Below are 8,848 nucleotides of genomic sequence, written 5' to 3'. Positions count from 1 at the left end.
GATCTGCTTTGTTAAAGGAAAGCAACTCAAAATGGGTTAACAAGCTTACTTTAATCAGTCAGACATATATAGTTTACCTTATTCAGGGGAAAAAGGTCAGCACCCCAAACTTCAAAGTATACAGGCAGAATTATCAAGACAGAAACAGATCAAGTAGACAGATTTCCAAACTGTCCAACCATTACATCCATACCCAGTCAACATCTGGGTTTCCACATTTGGGTTTTTCAAAGCCGGGGGGCCCTGGACAACGGCTTCCCAGAATACAGATCAAATCACAGAACAGTTCTCAAAGTGAGCCCCCCAAACAGAGCCTCACATCAGGGCTTATATAGCCTTCTCCTGGCTCAGAGAATGTAACAACCTTATTGACCCACTGGCTAATCAAAAAGTATCTACTGAAAAACAAGCCTCCCACCCCAGGCTTCAGGTGCACTTTAGCCTAGGGGCAGGGAAGATCTTTAAATTTGCATTTCCATTACAGGCACTTAGCTAAAAAACAGTGAACTAGGGAAAAAATATTGTGTGGTCTAGTGAAAACAGTACTATGCCTGTTTTTTACTAGCTGTGTGATCATAAGCAAAGGCATGTAATTTCTCTGGGGTTCATTTTCCTCATGTTAAGTGTGGGTAATCTTATGTGCAGAGTTGTCATAGCATCACCAAGGAGATAAAAAAAGCTGGAGATGGATATCCCTTGGTTTCTGGAGAAAATCTCACATTGTTTCCTCACCCACTCCTCAGCTTCTCCAGGGAATTCACCTAGATGTTGAGACTACAGGAAGATCTGACTTCTTTATTTTCTAAGAATTTTTTTTGTGTCTTTTGCTTTTGTATCACCTAAATTTCACACCCCTTCCTGTATCCCTCCTTCCCCCTCTTCTTAGAGAGTCATCCCTCGTAACAAATATTTTTAAAAGAAAAAGAGAGAACAATCAACAAAATTGATCAATACATTTTTTTTATTAAAAATAAAGGTTGTCCCAAACGACGTTCGGGACACCCTCTATCAATAAGGTCATACACCTCACACCTCTTCAGAGGAATGCTGGAAGATGACTTCTCACATCTCTTTTTGGACATTTTTACTTTTGACAGATTTGACCCATCCCACCTGGGGACTCTGGAAGAAAAAAAAAAAACAGAAGAGCAAAGCAAGAGAGGCAAAAGTAAGTGGGGGGGGGGGAGTAGAAGGAAGAAGCTTCAGAGGGAGTTGGCCACAATGAGAACAGGACCTAGGTAGTGGGATCGAATTATATATGTAAGACACAAGACAAGTGTTAAGTGACTGAAACCAATGAGGACTCCTGAGATCAGAGCCATTGAGCCTTCATTCTTATATTTCCCTTTTCCCTCTTTCTCATCAGAGAGGGTAAGATACTGATGCCTTCCATTCCTGGATTAAAATCTGACTCATCTTTTTAAAATTTGTTAACCTAAATGCTATCCACCTCTAGAAAGAGAAATGATAAACTCTGAGTGCAGATTGAAGCATGCTTTTTTCACTTTCTTTATATTTCTTGTGTGTGTGTGTGTTTTCTTTTGCAACATGGATAAAATAGAAATGTTTTGCATGACTTCACATGTATAATTAATATCATATTGCTTACTTTATCAATGGATGGGGGAGAGACAAGAAGGAAAGAATTTGGAACTCAAATTTTTTTTAAATGAATGTCAAAAATAAATTTTAAAAATGTAAAAAAATCAGTTAAAATTTTGTTAAGCTTTCTTTGCTTATATACTTATTTTGTTTCTTAAACCTGAAATTGTGAGAAAAAAAATTGATTGTAACAAAAATGTTGCTAATCTGAGTTACTTAGTAAAATTACAGCCTAGAGAAAGAGATTGAGGGTGCTTGTGATCCAGGAAAAAAATTTTGAGTCTCCTATATTTTTGCAAGAAATTTGTTGTCTAGCAGCTCAGAGATGATACATGGAATTATTGATTAATTTTTACAACTTTCCAGGGCAGAAAGAGAGAATACATATACCATAATTCCTCTATACACCTTCTGAACCAGGGGTCAACCAACTGCCAAGGGTGGCATCTGGACTTGGATTGGGGGGCAAGGGGACTGCCACTTTATTTTCATTAACTTCTAACTAAAATAAGCATTTCTTTTAATTGTGAATTTTTTAAAAAGCCTAATTATTCTGAGAAGAGATTCATAGGTTTTACCAGGCTGCCAAAAGGGTCCAAGACACAACAAAAGGTTAAGATCCTCTTCCCTAGACAATGAAAGAGTCAACAGAGATGGAAGGACTATGGCTAGCTGGGTTAGTACTTAACTAGGAGCAGCTCCCTGGTCTTGATTTGGAAGAAAAGTCCTTCCCAGAGGAGGTGCCAAAGGAATAGCTGGAGAGACAGTAGTTTACCTGAGCAGAGAAGTAACCTGATCCACAAAAAATAATATAAGGTTAGCCGGCAAGACACAATGTTGTTAACCAACATAACACCACACCAGAAGATACACAAAAGGGTTGTGAGGATAAAATAACAGATATGAAAACAATTCAAAAACAGCTACAGATGACAAAAATGTGGTGTGTGAAGCAAAGGAAGGAAAAAAAAATATTTAATGGCTATAGATGGATTACCTTAAACTCTAAATAAGTATGGACATATCTAGTCCATCTCTAGGGCATGAATCTAGTTCAGCTTTGCTTTTTAAGGGCAAACTACTTATTGTTATGTACTGGTGACCAAATTTCACTGTCTCTAAGTCATCCTGGATTCTCACTTCTCCCTCATCTTGCCCCCCATGCCTGATCAATTGTCAGATCTTGTCAATTCTATATCCAATCAATAGTCTTCTCTCCATCCCCAGAGCCACTCCCCTCATTCACATCCTTATCACATCTCATCAAGACTATTGTAATAACCTACTAACTGGTTTCTCTGTTTCTAGTCTCTCCCTTCTTCTATTCACTCACATGTAGCTGCCAAAATGACCTTCCTAAAGCAAAATTTGAAACACATTGCTCCCCTGCTCAAAATTCCTCAGTTCCTCTGTTGTTCCTAGACTAAAATACTAATTTCTCAGTTCATTATTTAAAGCCTTCTAACTTTCCAGTCTTGCTTCCTATAACTTGAGTCATACTTTTTTGAGCTTCAATTTTCTCTTCTAAAAAATGGACATGACGACACCCTCCCTACCTTCAAAGATTGTTGTAAAGATTAAGTGAAATAGTAAATGTGAAAGCATTTCATAAACTGCAATGTATAAAATCCACATATAAAATTATGTGTTATATAATTATGAGAATAAGGTGGGAATAATAACAAAAATTCTATCTCTGATATGGAACAGCTGAAGAATATGTGCAAGTGTTCAATTATGTCTCAGATGTCTGAAAAAATGTGCATTTTCATGTTTAAGAGGAAGATGACATTAATCACAGGAGTTAAAAGAAGCAGATATTTGTCTTTCATTTACAGGATTAGGCTGGCAGAAACACAACCTTGCAATGAACAGTAAAAACAATTAGAAAATAAAAAACACCTTTAGGAATCTGACATGAAGCCGACATCCAATGCTTTAATTACTTATGTGCACATGCATTTGTATCCACATGTCCATCACTCTTATTTACAGGAGATGAATTGCCACAACCAATAAAATAAAGCTAACAATGTAAGAATAATAGCATTGTGATGATTTATAAAGTGCTTTACATACACATAAACAAATTTATACCTTTCAGGACACTTCATTGTGTGGTCCAATATATTATCTTTTTTTTTTTTAAGCAATCAGGGTTAAGTAACTTGCTTAAGGTTACATGGCCAGTTATTTCTGGGAGTGGTGCTAAGTATCTGAGCCTGGATTTGATCCCCAGGTCATCCCGACTCTGGGGCCAGTGCTCTTACTCGCTGTGCTACCTGGCTGCCCCGGTCCAATATATTATCAAAGGAATATAAATCACTACTGCTATCACTACCACCACCATCTACATTAATGTTGCACTTCAATGCTTACAAAGTGCTTTTTTCACAACAACACAGATGAAGTTAACCCAACTGATTATTCCTATTCTTAAGTTGAGAAAGCCAAGGATCAGAGACCTTGACTTGCCCAAGCAAAATGACTTGCCCAAGGTCACACAATTATAAAAGATATTTGTCATAATACAACTTTAACATATATCCCAATATGTCAGTGGAACCACAATGGCATTGTTATAGATACTTCCTCTATTGGTGCAGACTGAAAGTTCTCCATATCTTCTCACCCATTAGACTGTAAGCTCCTTGAAGTCAGAAACTGTCTTTTGCCTCTTTGTATCCCCAATGCTTAGTACAGTGCCTGTTACAAAGTAGATATTTAATCAATGTTTTGTTGATTTGAGGAAATTCTAATCTGTGTCCTTTCAAGAAGCTTCCACTGAGGATCTACCCCATATATCAGAGTTCTAACCCATTGCTCTTTTAATATTTTGTTGACATGGGAGCAGCACTCAGGCTGCTCATCTGTTATCCTTTTATCTTGCTATATTACTATTCTACCTCCTTTTCTATTGATATACACCTTTTAGAAAGTCTCAGTACCTGAAAACTGACTATTGGATGATTAATTCTTTGGCATTGGTGACCCATGAAATCAATGAGAATTTAAAATGGCTCTCAATATGTGAAAGGTGTAGCAAGGGGAGCACCTGTGTTGCAAGATGGAAGCAATAGACTATAAGAGTTCATTTAAATGTGTATGTTCTACAAATGTGAGATCCTTGTCCAACAACTGAGTTGATCTTTTACTAGAGAAATGGAACAGCATCAATGCCAACATCCTTGCCATAAATGAATCTGAAGACAGAAAAAGTTAAATGGAAGAATGGCTCATGCATTCTGCTGAAGAGACATGAGAGGTGGTTTAACTGTGCACCAGAGAACAAAAGAACATCATTTCATGGAGCTTTTGTCATCTTGCCTTGAAGTGTTCATGATAAGCACACCAAAGGGATCCACCATGAGGACTATTGATGTTTACATGCCAGTGATGGCTGTAAAATGAAGAAGTAGGGAAATATTTCAAAGAACTTGACAAGCTCAGCCTCACCAAGTACTAGATGACTTCAGTGTGAAGATGGGCAGAGGATACATTAGCAAAAAAATAGTTGGAAAAGTTGGTTTGAGATTAAGAAAAGAAAGTGGCAAGTCTTGCCAGTTATTCAGCAGCCTTGCCCTTGCACATGACATAGTATAATATGATAAATACTTTCTTGTAGATTTTAACATGTATATGAGAAACACCTTCAAATAGGAAAAATTATATTCTGGTCTAGAAAAAGCTCTAAAGTATTCTCCAGCATATTTAATATGGTGTGTAGGTAAATTACTATTAACTTAGAAGAAGCAAATTAAATTAGCTCATCAATGACGCCTAAGTATGATCAAAGTAGAAGAGAAACAGAGAATAGAGAGGTTAGAAAGATAATTACCTAGAAATAGTGGTTTGCACCAGGGAAAATTCAAAGCAAAACATGAAGGCTAAAAAAAATTGGAGCATTTGGATTGGAATCATTTGCATCCATGGATTTAAATGCCCAACCCCTCTACCCCTGGATCTTTAGTTTCAGTGTTCTTTTGGCAAGTTTATAATAGCTACTGCTAGGAAACACTGAACAAAAAAAATGAATACTTTTCTATCAAGAAGCAAGGGCTATTTTTCCTTACTTTCATTTTCTGTCTTTTTGGCCCTACCACTTGATGTGTTTATCTACGCATCCTTTTGGGCTCATGTTTACCATCTACAGATGTACATAGCACTAAAAAACTGCCAGAAGGGGGCTGGTGGTGTGTGGATGTACTTTGAGAAAACAGGGCTGCCAAGAAAATGGCTGCTTTCCTCTCATCCCTCTGAAAGTTGGGAACACTGAACCTGTCCCTTGCGTCCTGTGACTCTCAGTGAAAAGCTTTATTCTTGCTCTATCCAAAAGTCTTTTAGGGGAATGTACATGTTATTTACCCTCATCTGTACAAGTTCTAGAAACTGGGAAGATTACTTCTCTCTCAGAGGGCAATGTTTTATTTCACTCGAGTAATTTCTTCAGCTATTTGCAGTAGATGAATATACTTAGAATGAGAATTAACTGCTTGTTTTGGTTTTATTATAAAAAGATACTTTGTGCATTTTAGATCAGATGTGTAAACTGGCATTCCTTTGACCAGTCCTTGATGAATTTACAGATTATGCCCTAAAAAAATGAGGCATTATGAACTTTACTTTATCTTCCAATAATACACAAAATGTATTTGCTTTTAAGCATTGTCAATTCAGCATCATTTACTGTGTAAAGGATTAGGAGAGAACATGTCTCAAATACAAGTAAAAATTTCCATGACTGCAGGGTTCATTCCTTTTCAAACATATCTACTTGAAGCATGCTTCCTCATCTGTGAAATCAGAGGGCTGGATTAGATAACCACTGGAGTTCCTTTCAATATTAAAATACTAAGCTATACTATAGGCAATATTATATAGAAGAAATCTCACTTACCTGGAAGTCAGAAGACATGGGTTTGAATTCCAGTCCTGGTACGTACTCCCTACATTGCTAAGTGTGGTAGAACCAATATTTGCCACGTAGGCTTTCCTTGAGAATTATTGAAATGATTCTCATTTGACTCAGGCCATTGATCTAACTTCCCAGAAGAGACAAACCATGAGAAGGTAGACTTGGCTTTCAGGCTTGACTGGTCTTTCAACATGGCCAGCACAGAGGAAGGGAAACTGTATGCAAACGAACCAATGTTATATCCTTCCATGTATCTTTGCATGCTATAGCTGAATATATGTTATGTTGTTAGATGGTCTACAGGCATCTTGTTTCATTTCATTTCCAAACCTGAAGTTCCAGACCATCCTGAATCAGATCCAGCCTACATCTGGCAATAGTTGGTAGGATGGGATCAGAAGGAGCTCATGTTCAATGTTGGGGAATGGTAATGTACAGGAAGCATAGACTTTGTTGAAAGGATGGCATGATTTGGCTGCCACAGATAAGCATTCTCAATGTGATTGGAAAGGATTGGTCCAGTGAGTCCACAGAGGATAAAAAATAACTTCAGGAGCAGCATTCCCTAGTTATTGTTAATGGTTATAGAAAAGCTAGATCACCATGTAACGATGAAAGAGAGAGACCATACTGAACCAGCTCCCTTTACACCAACCCTATGTAGCCCATGAAGAAGGCAGATGGTGCCTGGTGATTTACAGTGGACAAGAGAGAACCAAGTAAAGCTATCACAACATCGCTACAGTTGTCCCTGACCTTATCAATGTAGCACCAGCGCCCTGTTCCTGGTAGTGATGGAATGGGGATATCAGCCTTGATAATGTCTTTTTCTTTATTCTTGTGCCTGTAAGGGACAACTCATTTTCACTTAGGGAAGAGTCCAGTATACCATCATCACCCTTCCCCAGGATTATCTGAATTTTTCCTCAGGTTGACATTATCTGGTGAGTAAAGATCTCAAAGAAGCCTCACTGCCTTAGGGCACTCACGTCTACTATTAGCAATCAATCAATAATCACTAAGTGCCTACTATAAGTCAGGCACGGAGTCAAGCATTGGAGATACAAAAAGGGCAAGAGACAATTCCTGCCTTCAAGGATCTTACATTCTAATGGGGGAGACAATAAACAAATATATACAAGTAAGCTACATACAGGATAAATAGGAAATAATTGAGAAAGGGAAGGTATTACAGTGAAAAGAGGTTGGGAAAGGCTTCCTGTAAAGAATGAGATTTTAATTGGTACTTAAAGGAAGCCAGAGAAGCAAAGGAAGTGGAAATGAGAAGGGGTAGAGCCTTCCAGGCATGGGAGAGAGCCAACGCTTGGATGCTTGGAGCTGAGAGATGGAGTATCTTGTTTGTGGAACAGTCAGGAGGCCAGTATCACTGGACTGAAGAGTATGTAATAAGGAATAAGGTGTGAGAAGACTGGAAAGGTGTGAGGAGGCTAGGTTTTATAAGTTTTGAATGCCAAGCAGAAGATTGTGTGTTTGATTCTGGAAGTGATAAGGAGCCATAGGAGTTTTGGAGTTCATTGAGTAGGGAGTGAAAAGACCTGCACTTTAGGAAAATCACTTTAGTGGCCAAATGTAATGTGGCCAAACCAGATTAAAATGTAGATGGGAAATTCTTAAGAAAATAAGTAAAAATACAATTGAACATAGAAAATGCTAATATAAGGTTTTCTAAGGTAATTAGTAAGCCCCGTTTCTATCTGAGTTTAACACCACTATCCTAGCCCTCTCCCTATAAGCCCTGGCTGCTGAGGAATATTGCTTTGCTTGTTTACCCACATTGAGAAGCACACGTAACTGGAATTTGGCAGGGATTCATTCAGCAACAGGGAGGGAATGAGGTCTGAGTAAAGCCTCCCAGTAGAATGAGCTGCATGGTACAAGGTCGTTGTATAAGAGAATTCTGAGGGGTGTGTTGGATATGATTTCTGAGTGGTGGCTGTCGTTCTGTTTAAGTGGTCTCAACCACAGGGTTGAGACCCAGTTTTGAGGCCCATCAAGAACAGAACTGGACAATCAATGGTTTTCTCCTTTGGAGTCAGGACAATTAGAGGAATTTTGTCATTATCTCCCACCCCATATAGCCAAGCATTCTTAACTTTTTTGTGTCATATACCCCTTTGGCAGTTTAGTGAACCCTATGGACTCATCATAAGAATATCTATAATGCATAAAACAAAATATATAGAATTATAAAGGAAACCAATTATATTAAAATAGTTATAAAAATATGCTAAAAGCAATTTTCATAGGCCCCAGGTTAAGAATTTCTGCTTACCTTCAAAGAGTTTTTGGGCATGGTTCCAGCTGACTTTC

The sequence above is a fragment of the Petaurus breviceps genome, unplaced genomic scaffold, assembly GCF_028583685.1.
Source record: "Petaurus breviceps papuanus isolate PSGF00001 unplaced genomic scaffold, PetGlider_PUasm1.0 126, whole genome shotgun sequence".
NCBI classification, from domain to species: Eukaryota; Metazoa; Chordata; class Mammalia; order Diprotodontia; family Petauridae; genus Petaurus; species Petaurus breviceps.
The sequence above is the reverse complement of the archived record's forward strand: the minus strand, read 5'-3'. Positions refer to the sequence as shown.